Raw genomic sequence first — 15,148 nt, forward strand, 5'->3', positions numbered from 1 at the left:
TAATTCTTCTGTCTGGGTTTCGAGCAAGAGCGATGGGGACAGCTTGGGGTTGTCCCCACCCTGGCACACACAGACTAGGGAAACACTGTGGGTATTTCTTTCTTTGAGCAGAGTCAAACATTCACCAAGCGTTTTCAATTTGAGAAATCCCATCATATTTTAGTCATGAGTTCTGCGGTGGCTCTCGGTTTGTGAGAGTTAATAATTAGCAGTAAGGCAAGGTCTGCAGAGAGAGTCAGTGATATGATACTGCTGATACACTATTTACCTTTTTTTTTTTTCCTTTCAGTGCCTGTTATAGATAAGGAGTTTACTGCAAGTACATAAGTCACAAGCTGGGTGGTATCATCAGTTTGCAGCTGGGGCTTCAGGTCACTCAGTATCCTTTGTCCCCCTGATTAGGGAAACATTAACCCTTGAGATCAAGTTGCTCATTTACAAATTCCCAAATTCACTTTCCTTAAATATTCCCTGCTATTCCCAACCTTACCGCTACCTGCCAGTAAATGCAGGCAGAAAGATAGTCTCTAAAAGTTAAAAAAAAAATGAATTGGTTTGCTTGGTTTAAGTGAGCAAGGCTCTGCAAGAGGCTGTATGGATGCTTTTACATCCCAGCAGAAGGTCAGGCCAGGCGAGAGGAGCAGCAATGGCCATCCCTAACGCTGCTCTATGCTTCTCAGCCCAGATCCACCAGCCCACTCTGACAACAAGAAAGCTAAATTTTTACCAAAGGGTAGCAAGCCTGTGAGCTTGAACACGGTCAGGGAGGTGATACTCATGTTTCCTGGCTGGGCACACACCCAGTGTCAGCCGAGGTAGGAGCTGACCTTGCCTCACTCCTCCCCAACAAACACACCAAGTGATCGCTCTCCTCGGCCAATAGCAAGGTAATGATGTTTGTATCATGCTGGAAAAGCAAAACAGCCCTCATGCTGTCACCTCCCCGGGATAAGCAGTGCCAAAGCCTTTGCTCCTGGTTGGCACCGGCCCCCAGTCCACGTTTTGGATGGGAGGGCACCAGGAGCCCCTGTAGCGCAGCCCCCACGCGGGGTGATCTGCAGGAGCTCAGCTGAACATGACCCACCACAGGACAGCAGGGACATGACGTTCATTAGACAAAGGGAATGCTGAGAGGCCAGTAGGATTTATATGTGTTTTTCCCAGATGCCGAATGCCTTATTAAACTAGAAATCACACACCAAACCCATAACATCTCCTGGACATAAGGTGTTGCACCCCTTTGCTCATACCGCACCTGCTGCTGGGATGCCAGCTGCAGTGGGTGATGGGCATTAGCATTTCCCTTTATTTCTGATCTAGTAACTGCCAAGGGAATTTAGCAGCCAAGGACATACCAAAGGTGAGGACCAAAGTGAGGATCATCTCATGAACAGGACACCACCACCAGCCTTGTTCAAAGTATTACACAGGATTCACAGCAGCAGTCATCAGCTACCTGCTTATTAAATATATGTCCCCACAGCTGCCAAGCCCTTCTTGCACAAGGAGCCCTGCCCTGCACAGACACCTCTAAATCCAAACATCTTCAAGCCAGGTTTTATACCAGCTTAGGCTGCCATGGGTGGGAAGGCTGCCTATGGAGTCTAAAAATACCGTGTATAATAATCTGCTCCACAAAGCCAGATTCTTCTTTCTTTCAAGGGTTTTTCTGTTGTTGGGATCAGCAGAGAAGCAGGGGAGCAGCAGGATCTTTCCTACCATTTCTACCCTTCCATGCTGAGCTCGAAGGAGCTTTCACACAACCACATCTGCAAAACATCTCACCAGGCTCAGCTGAGCACTTCCATCTCCCTCTGTCCCACACAAACAGAAATACTACCACTTAGACTGACCCGTCATTATTTTCACAGCCAGGTAAAATCACTTCAGCAGTCTGGTGCTGGCCCCCATGGTTCCCGTTCATCATCCTCGCTCTAACTGAGATATTTCCATACCAAAACAGGATGGCACAGGCAAAGCAGAGACCTCTGCCCCAACCAAGGTGGCCAAGTACAAACTGTCCTGTTGATAACACCCAACCACGTGCCCCTGAGGATATTCCTCAGGGCAGACCCCAGCCTATGTGTTTTTCTCCTCATATTCTCACTTTGGAGATGTGAAAAAAATTCCCATTAACCTGGGTGAGGGTGGCTGACCCTTGTGCAGTGGAAAAAGAGGGCTCCACATTGCAAATCCAAGTTAGTGTCACCAAAGGTGCTGGTGGGCTGCTGCAGCCAGGGCCCAGAATGCAGGTTAACCTGTCAGCAGAGGAAACAAATTTCAGCCTAAACCACACAGCAGATATAAACAGCAGGTGTTGAAGCAGAAGCCACCACCTGAAATTTTTGATTGAGCAGTATAGGAAAAAAAAGTCCTTGTTGCATCTACCCTCCACCTAGCTGCCCTCCACGCCAAGGGCTGAGATGATGCACTAGGATGGCAGTGCCTGAATCAACCCATTAACCAATGTGCATCAACCCAAATCACTCATAAACACATCCGCATCAGCCCAAACCATGCATAAAACCACATGCAATGGTCAGGACTGGCCTTACACCCCTTCTGTGTCCTTAATCCACACCCGGCACTGCCTGACGGATGCCAGAACTAACAACTTTTCCCTACAAGCTACCTACATTTGGCAGGGATCAGCAATCACCTTTCAGGGAAAGTTTAAAGTGCCTCTTACTACAAATCTTGGGCTGAGCCCAGCTCCTCCAAACTGGAAGGGGAGATACACCATTTGCACAGCTCACCTGGTGACCTGCTGGCCCAACTCTGCATGCTGCTGCAGTTACAGGATTTATTCCCTCCCTCTACAGCCCCAGAGCCTGGAGAACCATCTCTTCCCCCATAACTCACTAGGAGATCCATCACCTAAGCAAGGCAATGTAGATCCTTCCTCCTAGATGGCTGATTTGCTGAAAACAATTGTCATATATATGCACATGCATAACACACAGAACTACGGAGAGTGCTTCCTTGGGTTTTGGATGTGGTATTTCACAGACTCAACTGTATTTCAATGGGAGTTTCCTTATTCCTGCCCTGCTATATGTCACAGTGGCACCAGTTACACTGCAGCTGTAAGATGTGTATTGTAATTATTAGTAATTGTATTCACTTACTCCATATAAAAATATCAGCACAGTAACATGAATGATTTGTGTAATGATATATTTGCTGTTATTAGGACCTAATATGTTATGCCTGTAATTACATGCTACGCCCCATATAATAGGCCTGGAATTGCTGTGTAAATTTTGGGTAATTACAGAAAACTATGCTACAAACAGGTCCCCCTAGACCCAGTGGAGTATTCACTACCAGGAAATAACCATTATTAAAGGCTCTACAACAGACAAACCGATAGACTGAAAGCCAAAAGCCATCTGAATATATAGCGGTAATGATGGGGAAAAAGAAAGAGCATGTGGGTATATTAGGGGAGAAATAACCAGTGCGGGGAAGCAAGAGAAGTACCAGTCCAGGTAGCATTATCTGTGGGGAACATTTCTTCTAATTCTCATTTCAGCAGTGCTCCAGCAAAAATCCAAGGAACTTCCAGCAGGCACAATATAAGCTCCAAGTAGCACAAGGTCATTCAGATGCAACTGTTCTGAAGGATTTAGAAGCCATGCTCTTCATTAAAAAATAAAGCTATAATGCTTGCATCTAAATTAAAACTCTGCCAGAGGTCATTACAGATTACAGCTTCATGCATAGTCAGGCTTTTCTAAATCAGCTGGAAATATTGACATTGATTAAAATTTATGCTCTTCTTTGCAGATCCAAGAGCTTTTCCAGATTTCAACACACTTTTTCTTTGGTGAACCTGATCCTTTCCCTCCTCACTGCAGCATCTGCACGACTTCCATCTAAAATCAATAGCAATAGCAGGGTCCCCCATGGTCTTCTTGCAGTTGTGAACATTTCTCCCAAGGATGGGATGTGATAGGAAGAAATGAGATCAGCCATTTTTATGGCTGAGTGAATAGTTACGGGCTTTGAGGGCTTTCTCATGGTCATGAACCTCGGAACAACTTCTGATTGTTTTAATTCCACTGCAGCCTTCCAGCTTCGTCATCTACACTGCCAGCTTCTATTAAGGTTCCATTAAAAGGCAATGAAACACAGGGCTTTTTACAATACCCTTGACAGAACAATTTCCCTTTCTCGATACAGCACAAATTTTCAGCCAAAAATACATCTTTCGGGTTAAAAAAAAGGGGGGAGGGGAGAGAGAGAGACAATTTCAAGCAGATCAAAATATTTTGTGAAATGTTGTCAAATGGTCTCAGCCAGAAAAAACAATCCAGAAAAGGCTAATTTTCAAAGCAAAACATTGATTTTTCCTTTTTGCCTATCATAATTACATTTGTTTCCACTTGCTTATGAAAAGCCTTAGCTATCAGACAGTATTTCATTTTACGTAGAGCTAAGTATTTTGCACAGATCAAAACGTTTTCCACAACACTTTGTCACTGATAGATGTTCAGTAATTAAATTTTACTATTACTAGTTGTACCTTTTCCTCTGAGGATCCTAACATCTCGTCAGCAGTGTAACTAAACTTAGCCACAAAGAGAAGGACAAATCCTGTCTTCAGATATAACTGGGTGAATTCAAGCAAATCCTGATTGAAACAAAATGTGTTCTAAAAGGTAAGGGCTGGGGGGGAGTAAAAAATTTAACCCTGAGTTACACATAGAATAAGCTTGCCTAAGATACTGAAAGGTTTAACCTACAACATACCAATAACTTATAAAATCTTTGTCCTTTCTTACCAGTATTGAAATGACAAGTCTGATTTGGGGTTATCCATGCATGTGCTTGATCCTCCTGGAAGTTCATGGGATTTCTCGTAGCATTAAGCACAAGCAACCATTTTGTTGCCTGTGACTCAGTGTCAGGGATGGGTTTTGTGCAGTGAAAGATCACATAGCTTCAGATGTTGATAGATATTAAAATTAAGTTCCTATCCTCATGAGCATGTTCCTCTCATCTGGCACACTGCGCTAAAAGAGATGACTAGGGCTGGCCCCCATCCCACGTATATAAGAGAGCGTAAAACACGGGCTTAAGTATAGGTGTCTTTGCAACAAAGCAGAAGATCTCATTGCTCTATCCCTTTCCATGATATGCATTATAGTAGCATATAACTCATGAATTACACCATAAATCACTCCTGGATTTGCTGTGCAAAGAAAAGCAAGGAAGTTTTTTTGGAAGGAGCCTGAGAGGGCTGAAAGTGAGAGAAGTTGGCAAGATCCACGGACAGGCTTGAGCCCCTGATAGAGGAGCCAGCAGAGGAGAGCTGGACTGTGGGGTGGGTAGGGCCCTGAGCAGCTGAGGCTGTTGTGGGGAGAGCCGTGATGGACTGAGACCCCCACCACATCGGCAGCACACACGCTGGAGCAACCATGGGGCTGACATGAAATATTGAGCGAATGCTCCTTGTAAGAGTGATGACTCTTCTGTGAGCTGAATGGAGAGGATCCTGCACAAAAATACTGTACAGTGATCATGAGACCTTCCTGAGACATAGGCTTGTGAAAGCTAACTGAAGATGGGAGATAAAACCTTCATTCTGGAATCTTCTAAATCCTCCGTGACAGAGTCCATGGTTCCAGTGCAGTGTATAGGCAAACACTGCCTATGCGCTCCAAGACTGACCGGAGTTCTACAGACCACACGTTTGCGTGTCTACTATTCAAACCTAATTGTAATGACTTCACATAAAATAGTAATAATCAACTATCAGTAATACTTAAGGAATTGGGGGAAAAATAAAGAGAAAATGTTCATTCTTAATAAAAACTAGTGCTGACGGTCAGGAAATTGAACCTTCTGCTAGCATTAGTTACAGGAGCCAAAAACATTGCTGCTGAATGTTTCTGGGGAGCATATGCTTTATATACTTGAAAGATACTCTTCTATACCAAGCCTTTGTAATTGCAGAGACGTGGAAAATAAAGGCAGAAATAATAAAGATTTCCTTTTCCTCTGGTAGCTCATCAGCCCAGGCTGTATTTGTGTCCAAGCAGAGAGCTGTCTTCATCCCAGCCTCTCTCCTCCCTGCATCCCCAGGATGCAGTCCTATGTGCAGTTAGCTGACATTTCCCTAATGAATCAAACCATTTGCTCCACAAATACGAGATGCAGGGCCAATATTTGCAAAAGCTGCCTTTAAAACTCTGGCAGCAATTTAGTGTGGTCATGTTTCTGAGTGTGAAGTTCTTCATGTATGAATGCTTGCACTCAGGATTTATTTGCTTGGACTGCACTCACATCCGTGCAGGGAGCGTGACCATGAACCCAAAGTTTTCCATGTGCTATCTGTTAGGTGGGGGAAAATGGGTTTAAAGGATTAGAAACCAGGTAAGGACTGGAAACCTGCTATGGATTTGCAGATCCAGGGTGGTGTTTAGGGCTATAGAGTAGGGAGTGAGTGAGAGGAAAGGAAAATGAAAAGATTTTTACATTTATGTGAAGCAAACCCAGCAGTTCTGCTACATTCACTGGTATCTTTCTTTCCTTGCACTTCACTAAGCAAGGGACAAGTGCCTTTCTGTGCACATCTGGGAGCACAGCAACACAAAGGGTGGTGTACAGATCCCAGAGGTGGCCTCAGACCCGGAAATGGTCTGGCCACATCAGCACCATCTAAAATCAAGGCTAATTAATCCTTGCAGGAGCATATCAGTGCCGGTGCTGCGGTGTTAACACAAGATGAGGCTGCATCCAGGACCTGAATGGGGACCTGCCATTCGGGTGTACTCGCTGACCTGGCTTGGGGAGCCCCGACACACCCCTGCCTCACATCTCACCTGCTATTCACTGTGCTTAGACAGGAGGGGCCACAGCTCAACCTGAGCACCATGTTTGCAAGGGGTATTTCTGAAGGTTTAGTGACATGCACTGTCTCAGCTGCACAAGGCAGGACCGCACCGCATGGCGCACACAGTAGGTGCAAGCCAGGAAGACGCCCCTTGCCCCAGCCACACACAAATCTGCCTCAGTACTGTATCGCCCCCATTTTTAGCTTTTTCTTCTTTGAAAGAAATGCTAAATTCAATACAGAAAGAAAACCACCAAAAGTCTTGCAGCTTTGAGGGAGAAAACTGCTTGCTCAGAAGCGTGAAATTAAATGCTCTCGAGTGTGCATTTGCCCAGCTCCACACCATGTGTACCTCACCAGCTCTGCAACGGGCTGAGAGCTCACTAATTCGCTCTATGGCCTCATCCTGCAAACATGCACCCCTGCAAGCGAGGCTTACTCATGGAAACACTATGCCTGCATTCCCGATAGCGAGCGGCTCGGGAGGAACCTGCTCCCAGCACTGCCCGGGGGACATGGCTGGCACCATCCAAGCCGTCAGCCTGGCACCCTCGGGAGGGCTCCAGCAGTACAGCAAGCCACCAAGCCTGGCCAAGAGCATGGGATCCCACAGCAGCTCTCAACAGACTCCAGGGACGCACCCAGGAGTTTTACTACAAGCAGTTTGCCTGCCTGTCCACACCTGTGTTACCAGAGTTTGCTTTGTGGTGTATTTTCATTAGGAAAATTTGGATGTTGGTGCTCCCTAGCCCCCAGCCCCCTCCAACAGCCTTCAAGTCCTCAGGGCTGGGCATGAGGCACGCAAAACAGGCTCGTGGCAGCTGACCCCCAAATCACGACAGCGCCTGGCACATTTGCAAGGCTGCAGAATGGTCAGTCTCCCGCTCCTCAACTTCACCAGTCAGACACATTGGGGAAAACTGGCCTCTGATCCACAAACCATGTTTTCTAGGGCAAGACAGGACCATACCAGTTCTGGAAGTTACGTCACGTCCCTGGGCTCCCAGCTCAGACAGTCCCCGTGGAGGTTGCAACTGCATTCTGCGACACATGACCCTTGGTCCCTGCCTGTGCACCCTCCCGTCCCCAAGTGAGAGGCTCCATGTAAGTGATCTCACACTTTGGAAGAGAAGAAAGCTGAGGGACCTACCCTTCTTTGAGACATGAGGTAGCAAAAAGTTGCTTGCTTGCTTGCTTTTAAACCCGATGGGTTTGAAAGGGTTGTCCCTCAGGGGGACACCCTCTGGGTGTGAGGTATGTCCCCACCACGGCAGAGGCTGAGGTACTCCCCAGGACCTCAGGAGTCCCCTGAGGACCACATCGTCTTTGCACTGCGGCGGGGAGCGCCTGCTGTGACCCCCTCCCGCATGGCTACAGCTCTGTTGGTAATGGTGCACCAACGTGCACGTAACACGTTCCAGACCCCTTTGGTTTGACTGGTGCATATTTTGACAGCTCAGAGAAAACATTTTGCAAGATGCACAGTCAAAGGCTCTTTCAAGCTGAGATGTTGTGGAAAGCCGCGTGAGCTCTCCAAGGCACTATCTCTCTCTCTCTCTGCCAGCTGCTTTAATGAAAGCTCCCTGTGCAGGCCAGAAGATACAGCAGGGAATAATACATTCCTTTAAATAGCATCCTAGCTGGCTTGAGGAGGCCATGAACATTTTAACTTACTTTATAATTTTCCTGTGGTTCAACCCTCTCCCCTGCAGCAGTCTGCTCTGGGCACCAGGGCCAAGCAAAGACATGGGAAGCCTTTAAAATGGCATTAGCTAACCCATGACTGTTCAGGGAGCGCTTGTGTTCATGTCCTTTCCCAAGCAACTCTGCATGCCGCACAATACCTACCCTGTAGTGTGCTGCTCAGACGTTAATTACCCGGAGGTAATTGGCATATGAAGACAGCGCTGAGGTCAGCAGAGGAGGCTTTGTTCCGCCAGGGACTGATCTCAAAGAGATGATCGGTTCAGTAACATGTGGTGCTGGCCAGAAAATGCTCCCCTAACATCCTCCACGTGACATTTTTCTAGAGGCAAAGCCAGCTAAAGAGGTCCCTGAATGTCCTCTTCCTTCAGACCCATGCAGGACAGTGAATGAAAACACTTGGGGCCGAGAGGGGAAATAAATTAATTGAAATTTTAAAAAGTGCACAGACCCTATTTGCAGCACGACCAACAGGTAATTGTTTTGACAAAGCAGCGGGACAGCAAACTGCCAAGCAACAGCAGGAAAATGTTTGAGGCTAAGGAGCATTGGGATTCCCTTAAAGCAGCTTTGCTCAAGATGAAGCGTGCATAGGGGACTGTCTCCTGGATGACTAGGAGTAGCATGAGGACAACACTGAGAGGTTTAAAATTTCTGTATAGAAAGTTATTTAGAATCCCACCCCATTGGAAATTTTGGATAAAAACTTAATATTCAGCGGCAACAGTAGTCTCCAGCCTAAATAAAAAATAAAAAGAGGAAAAATTGTTTTGGGGAAAAATATCAAAAGGGTCATTTTTCTCTGCTGAAAGCTGAAATTCTTCCACAAAAAACTAATTTTGCCACTCCCCAGAAAAAATATCAGTGTTTTTCCATGGGTGATTTTTAACGGTTGCCTCATTGTCTTCAGCTTCAGTGTTCCTTCCACAGAGCCTCCCAGCCCTGCCCTTGCCTCACTGTGCTTATCAGCTGGCACACAACATCTCCAGGATGGGACAGGTTTTTCTGTCATGCAGCTCACAGCACACCCGGTGTTGGAGTTTTAATCAGATGATGTTACTGATGGCAGTGCTCTGATACAGCCATAGCTTTGCAATGCTGAATGTGTGTGCTACCAGAGCATGTCAAAGCTGCTGGGCTTTCTCTCTGGTTTAATTTCTCTGCAGCACCCTGTGCTTCTTGTCTTGCTCTGCCACTGTCCCAAAATACAACTACTTCTTATCCTGAAGGTTCAATATTATGGGAATAATGGGTGGCACTGTAATACTTTGCGACACTGTGAGGCAAATGGTGTCAGAACAGCCCTAAAACAAGTGTCCCATGTTTTACAAGGGCATTTTAGGGACTATCCCTAAATTTTGTCAGGTGTTTTTCTTTGTTATGCAGCTCTACAAAGGATATTTTAAACCACTCATCTTGTCATGGCTTTGTTTGCTGATCTAAATGATTTGTGCTGCAAAGGTCTACCAGTTATCCATTCAAGTTTACCACAGAATATTAGAAAAAAAAGTTGCATCCTCATGGAAGTGTCAGCAGAACCAGATCTCATAGCTGGGAAGATCTGGTTTCGCTATGAGCCTTTGCCCTGAGAAAAGTTATTTATATTTTCTTTACAATGAGGAATTTGGCCTCTTGGGGGTCAAAATCACCTTTTCTCACTTATTTCCAGTGTTTGGGAATGAGTTAATTTGCACTGAGCCAAACCACAGTCAGAGTTCCTCACACCCAAAGCAAAACTGCCTTTGCTAAAAATTCATCTCCACGCAGCATTTCCAGCACAAGGAGAGGGCATCAAAGGAGCTTTTCATGGGAGCTGAACCACTTTCACACCTCCAGCTGCAGCTGTGTGAGAAAGGACTCTCCATTTTAACCACACTGAACCATCGTGGCTCTACTGATGCCAGTGAGTACAGGTGGCTTTTCCCTGCTTCCCAAACAGCAATTGCATCAGCCTTCACTTTTCACTTTGTAAAGAAGCCAGCCCTTTGGTAAGTGCAATGAGGGTGTGCACCGTGCCCTGTCACCAGCCCTGCACAATGGGGACTGGGGCACGCTGGTAGCGTGGTGCCAGCCTCTGGGAGAGGACCAATGTCCTGCACATGCTGCCACCAAAACAATCAGCATCAGGCATGGACCTGCCGCTGCAGGGCTTGCCCTTACTTGCAGGTGTTTGCAGTGAGAGCAGCAGGGACACCTGCCTTTGCCTTTCTGCTCTGGATGTGGCCGCGTCAAAATCCAGATGCAGAGTAACTCTGTTTGAGGATTAGGAATGCTGAGGGTCTGAAGTAGGTGCTGGGGGAGATGCAGACCAGACACCAAATCTGTTCTCTTGTGAGCTTTCCCATCTCAGGTGTCTCTCACAAATGCTGACCAGAGATGGTCACCTGTCTTACTGTTCCCCGCGCGATTCCCTCAAATCACACATAGTTCCCAACACCACAGCTCCTCAACTCCACGTCTTACACAGAAAACCTCTGCTCACCCCAAATCTTGCAGTTCTTTCCTTACCTTCCACATAACTTTCACCCATTTTTTCTCCCCCACATCCTATCATCACCCATGGGGCAGTTCAGTCTCTTCTTTGTCTCCTGCCCAAGGAAGGGCATGTCTAGAGCTGATGTATTCAAGAAAAGGAGCCCATTATCCCAGCAAAGTCTGAAGCAAAGACATATCCCTGCTCTGGGCTGGGTTCATACCATGCTAGCCCATGGACAAATCTGTTGCATTCAAGCATCTCCCTATGGCACTGCATTCAGACCTGTATCAGCTGCACCCAAGCCACAGACAGCTGCAGAAACTGGGTGACAGCACCATTTTAAATGCATGAATAAGCCAAAGCCCTGCAGAAACACATGCTGACACACATTCCTTGTGTGTCAGCTTAGCACACAAGGAGGCAGCTAATTTCTGGACATGTCCTCCATGGAAAGCACATTGTAGAGTACCTAGTCTGAGCTCAGAGCTGTGGTGTGCTCTGCATCACTGTCACCATCACTGATTCTCTGCCTGAAACCCCCGCAAATTATAAATCTACTGAACACAAACACCCAGCCCCTATACACTAGCCTTCCCACCCACCCGCTGCCCTTTCCCCCAGTCCTGGCAGTGCCTCAACGAGCTTGTCCAATGTGGAGATGCCACTTTCCCTGGGACAGTGGGAGGGAGAGGAGGAGCAGTCATCCAGGACCCCAACCCTTGGATGAAGGCTGGTACCTGTGGAGGTCCCAGCCAGGGACCCTGCTGGGTTCTGCCATCCCACCAGCCAGGAAGAAACAGCCCACTAGCACGTCCATGGCTCAGCTGTGGGAGCCTGCAGCCCAGAGAATTAAGTATTCAGCAACCACTAAACTCACAAATAGACAGTAGGCGCCAGAATCCTCAGCTGTGGCTCCTTGGACTACACTGGATTTACGCTGATTTAAGCCAGCTGAGGATCCACGCCACCAGGCCAAGTCCCACTGGCCTACCTCAAGCTGATGGCTAACTGACGTGACTGATGACTAAGATTTCCATTTAGCCTAACTGGAAGCATGAGCAGTGCCTGTGTAGTGCTACCATTGTTGACTTCAGCCTTTTGTCTTGGGCTGTAACCGATAGGCCTAATAACCGAAATCATACTGCATGCATTCATTCACCCTCTTCGCAAACAGCATGTTATTGAGCTCGGTGGTGAAAAGGCATGCACAAACACAATGGGGCTGGGATTAAGCCCAGCTGCATTACCAAAGTAAATACTTTTGCTGCTGACAGTTTGTCTGTAGGGATTTGGAGAAAAGTTTTGTGCATCTACTTAAGCAACATATGGTTTTATTTTCCCTGTTAACAAAAACAGTAGTGGTCAAAAGTCAACACCCTCTGATGACTGTTCAGTGGCCAATGTGGGAAGGGTTCGGTGGTCTACGTCCAGTTCTTTACATGTCCACGTAAAAATCATCCTCTTCCTGCATTCCTCTCTCACTTGGCACTGTGGTTTACAGTCCCCACAAGGAAGCCGAGGGGGTTTCGAGGTTAATCTCATCTGTCCTCCTCCTTGACTGAAAGCAATGGGTGATGTGGTTCGGGTTAAGATACTTTGCTAGCTTCTTTAATTCCCCGTGTGATGAAAACCCCTCCACAATCTGTTTTCTTGAAGCCTGAAGAGAGTCAGAATTAATCGGCATTAGCTGGCGGACGGGGCATGTCAGCTACTCAGACTTCTAAAGCAAACACAGAGCCGATGAGGACGAGCATCATGCCAAGAACACAAATGGTCTGAATTTAGCCCTTCATCTCCACGACGAATGCATACTGTTCTCCAAAGATCTCTGCAACACTCAATCAACAGCTGGTCACCTTCACATCTGAAACCGAGAAGAAAATCCACAAGAGCCTGGCTTTATATTTGGCGATGACTTCAGTGGGGTGGTAAAGGGCAAAAAGTTGGCCGAGCTTCCACGGGTGCCCATCTCACATAGCTGCGATGAAGCAATTGGCAGATACTGGCACTCAGCATCGTTGGGAAGAAATAAACCAACTACCACCATCATCAAACCCTCCATAGCTGATCCCCCTAAAAGATTTTCAAGCTTTCAAGATGCAAACAGGTCTTGTCTGCACTGAGGTAATGAGAATTACAGCAACTAGAGCACAACTGCTAACACTTAGCATCTGCAGGGTCAGAGGCAGCTCGAGAGCTGCAAAGGGGTGTTAACTAGACCTGCCACATGAAGTAATTGTTTTTAAGGGAGTGTATCCAAGCTGGAACATAGCAATGCAGAACATGCACACTAAGACAGGTGTAATCCCAGGCACAGTGGGTGGGAAGCAAGGCTGGAAAATCATGATTAAGAAGCCAAGATGTGTTGCATAATCCAGACTTCCCTGCCAAGATGAAAGTAGTTTTATTGAGGGACAGATGCTGCATGATGCCCAGGTATTCCCACAACGTGCTTGCCGTCATCAGATGCTACTGACATCTCTGGAAGCTGAAGGTCCAAAGGATTTTGCAGAGGATGCTCAAACCTGCCCACAGCCAGCCAGTGATGGGCAGGCAGCCAGGGCTGGGGGAGTTAAGCCAGGAAGAGAAAACGCTGCAGCTCAGGCTGACGTGCAAAGGGAGCTCACAGATGGGCCATCACAGTCCCATGGTCGCATACACATCCATCCACAGGAGAAAAAGGTAAAGGCAGAAATTGTTTCTGTTCCTATGGAAGACAAACGGTAAAAAACAAAAGCTTATCTTAACATTTTTCTGCAGAAGTCCAGGGTTTTTCATTCAAAAAGCAAAAACTGAAAAATGTTTGGTTTCTGGCAATCAAAAACTGGAAACTTTTTGGCCAGAAACCAAAACAATTTGGGGTTTCTGGGTTTTGGTTTTGTTTTGGGTTTTCTCCAAACTACTTAGCTTTCTTTTGCCAAAAAACTGCACATTTTTCAAGCTTTTTCTTTCTCAATGAAAACCCTAAAATTGTTGTTGAAATTGGACATTTCCCACATAATTTTTTGACTTTTTTTTTTTTTTTAAAAGGCATTTTCGGCAAAAAGAATGTTTTGAATGAACAATTTCATCCAGCTCTGTAAGCAGATCCTTTGGAGGTTCTATCATACCCTCGCTTTTATCTCCTCTTCCCAGCTCGCTTTTCATGCCCATGGGACTCAGGGCTGTGGCCATGGTTTGGTTTTGACCGCCACATGGCCAAGCTTTACCACTGTGGAGCAGCCGTGCTGACCCTCCTGGGGACAAACAGCTCTGAGGTGGGAATGGCTTGAACTTTGTCTATGAAATACCGACTATCTCCGTGGAAATCAAGAAATGTAGCAAATAAGTATCTGGAGTCTAGATTCAGCAGTTCTTTTACTTGGACCACATTTGGGCCCGTGGTTCCAGAAGATGAAGGTGCTGGTACCCGTCCTCCAAAGTGCCCAAATGTCATTTACCCACAGGTTTGCTAGAGCTGCTGACCCTGGTGCCACCATAAACTCCACAAAGTACGTGGGTATACAGTCTGCATTAATATTCAAGGTTTGGTGCAGGAAAAGTGGACAGGAAGTATGGACAGGAGAAATCAGACCTTATGAACTTCTGACACAAACACAATACTAGTGACTACAAAGAAAACAAAAATTTTTAATACTTTTTTTATCCCAAGCATGGAACTCGGAGACAGAGCTGTAGAGCAAACTCAACACAGAACTTAGAAGGTTTTTGCACCCTGTCTCCAGGGAGAACTTTCATCTGACTCAACGCTGAAACCAGAAACTTTGGAGAAGTAAGGGAAATTTGGGCTGGAGTCTGAGTGCCAGAGTTTAAGACTGTACTTTTATGAGGCAGATCCAAACTACAATAACAAATCTTAGCTTCCTGAAGTTCTGTGAATGTGAATTCGGACTGGGTTTTGAATTTCACTTTTCCAACCAATCTCCCATTAAATGGCCATTGAAAGAGCCATTCTTTGCCCAGTTAAAATTAAGAGATCTTGGAGTCTTTATAATAAAGTAGAGCTATCTTATGGCTGCTTTTGTTCCCTGGAAATATCCTCTTTTCTTGCTTTCAAGGTCTGTTGGGATGTTTTCTTTGACTGGGACACTGAACTAGTCCCTGAACTAGGTATTTCATGACCCTGC

This window comes from Falco rusticolus, chromosome 1 (assembly GCF_015220075.1).
Source record: "Falco rusticolus isolate bFalRus1 chromosome 1, bFalRus1.pri, whole genome shotgun sequence".
Lineage (NCBI taxonomy): Eukaryota > Metazoa > Chordata > Aves > Falconiformes > Falconidae > Falco > Falco rusticolus.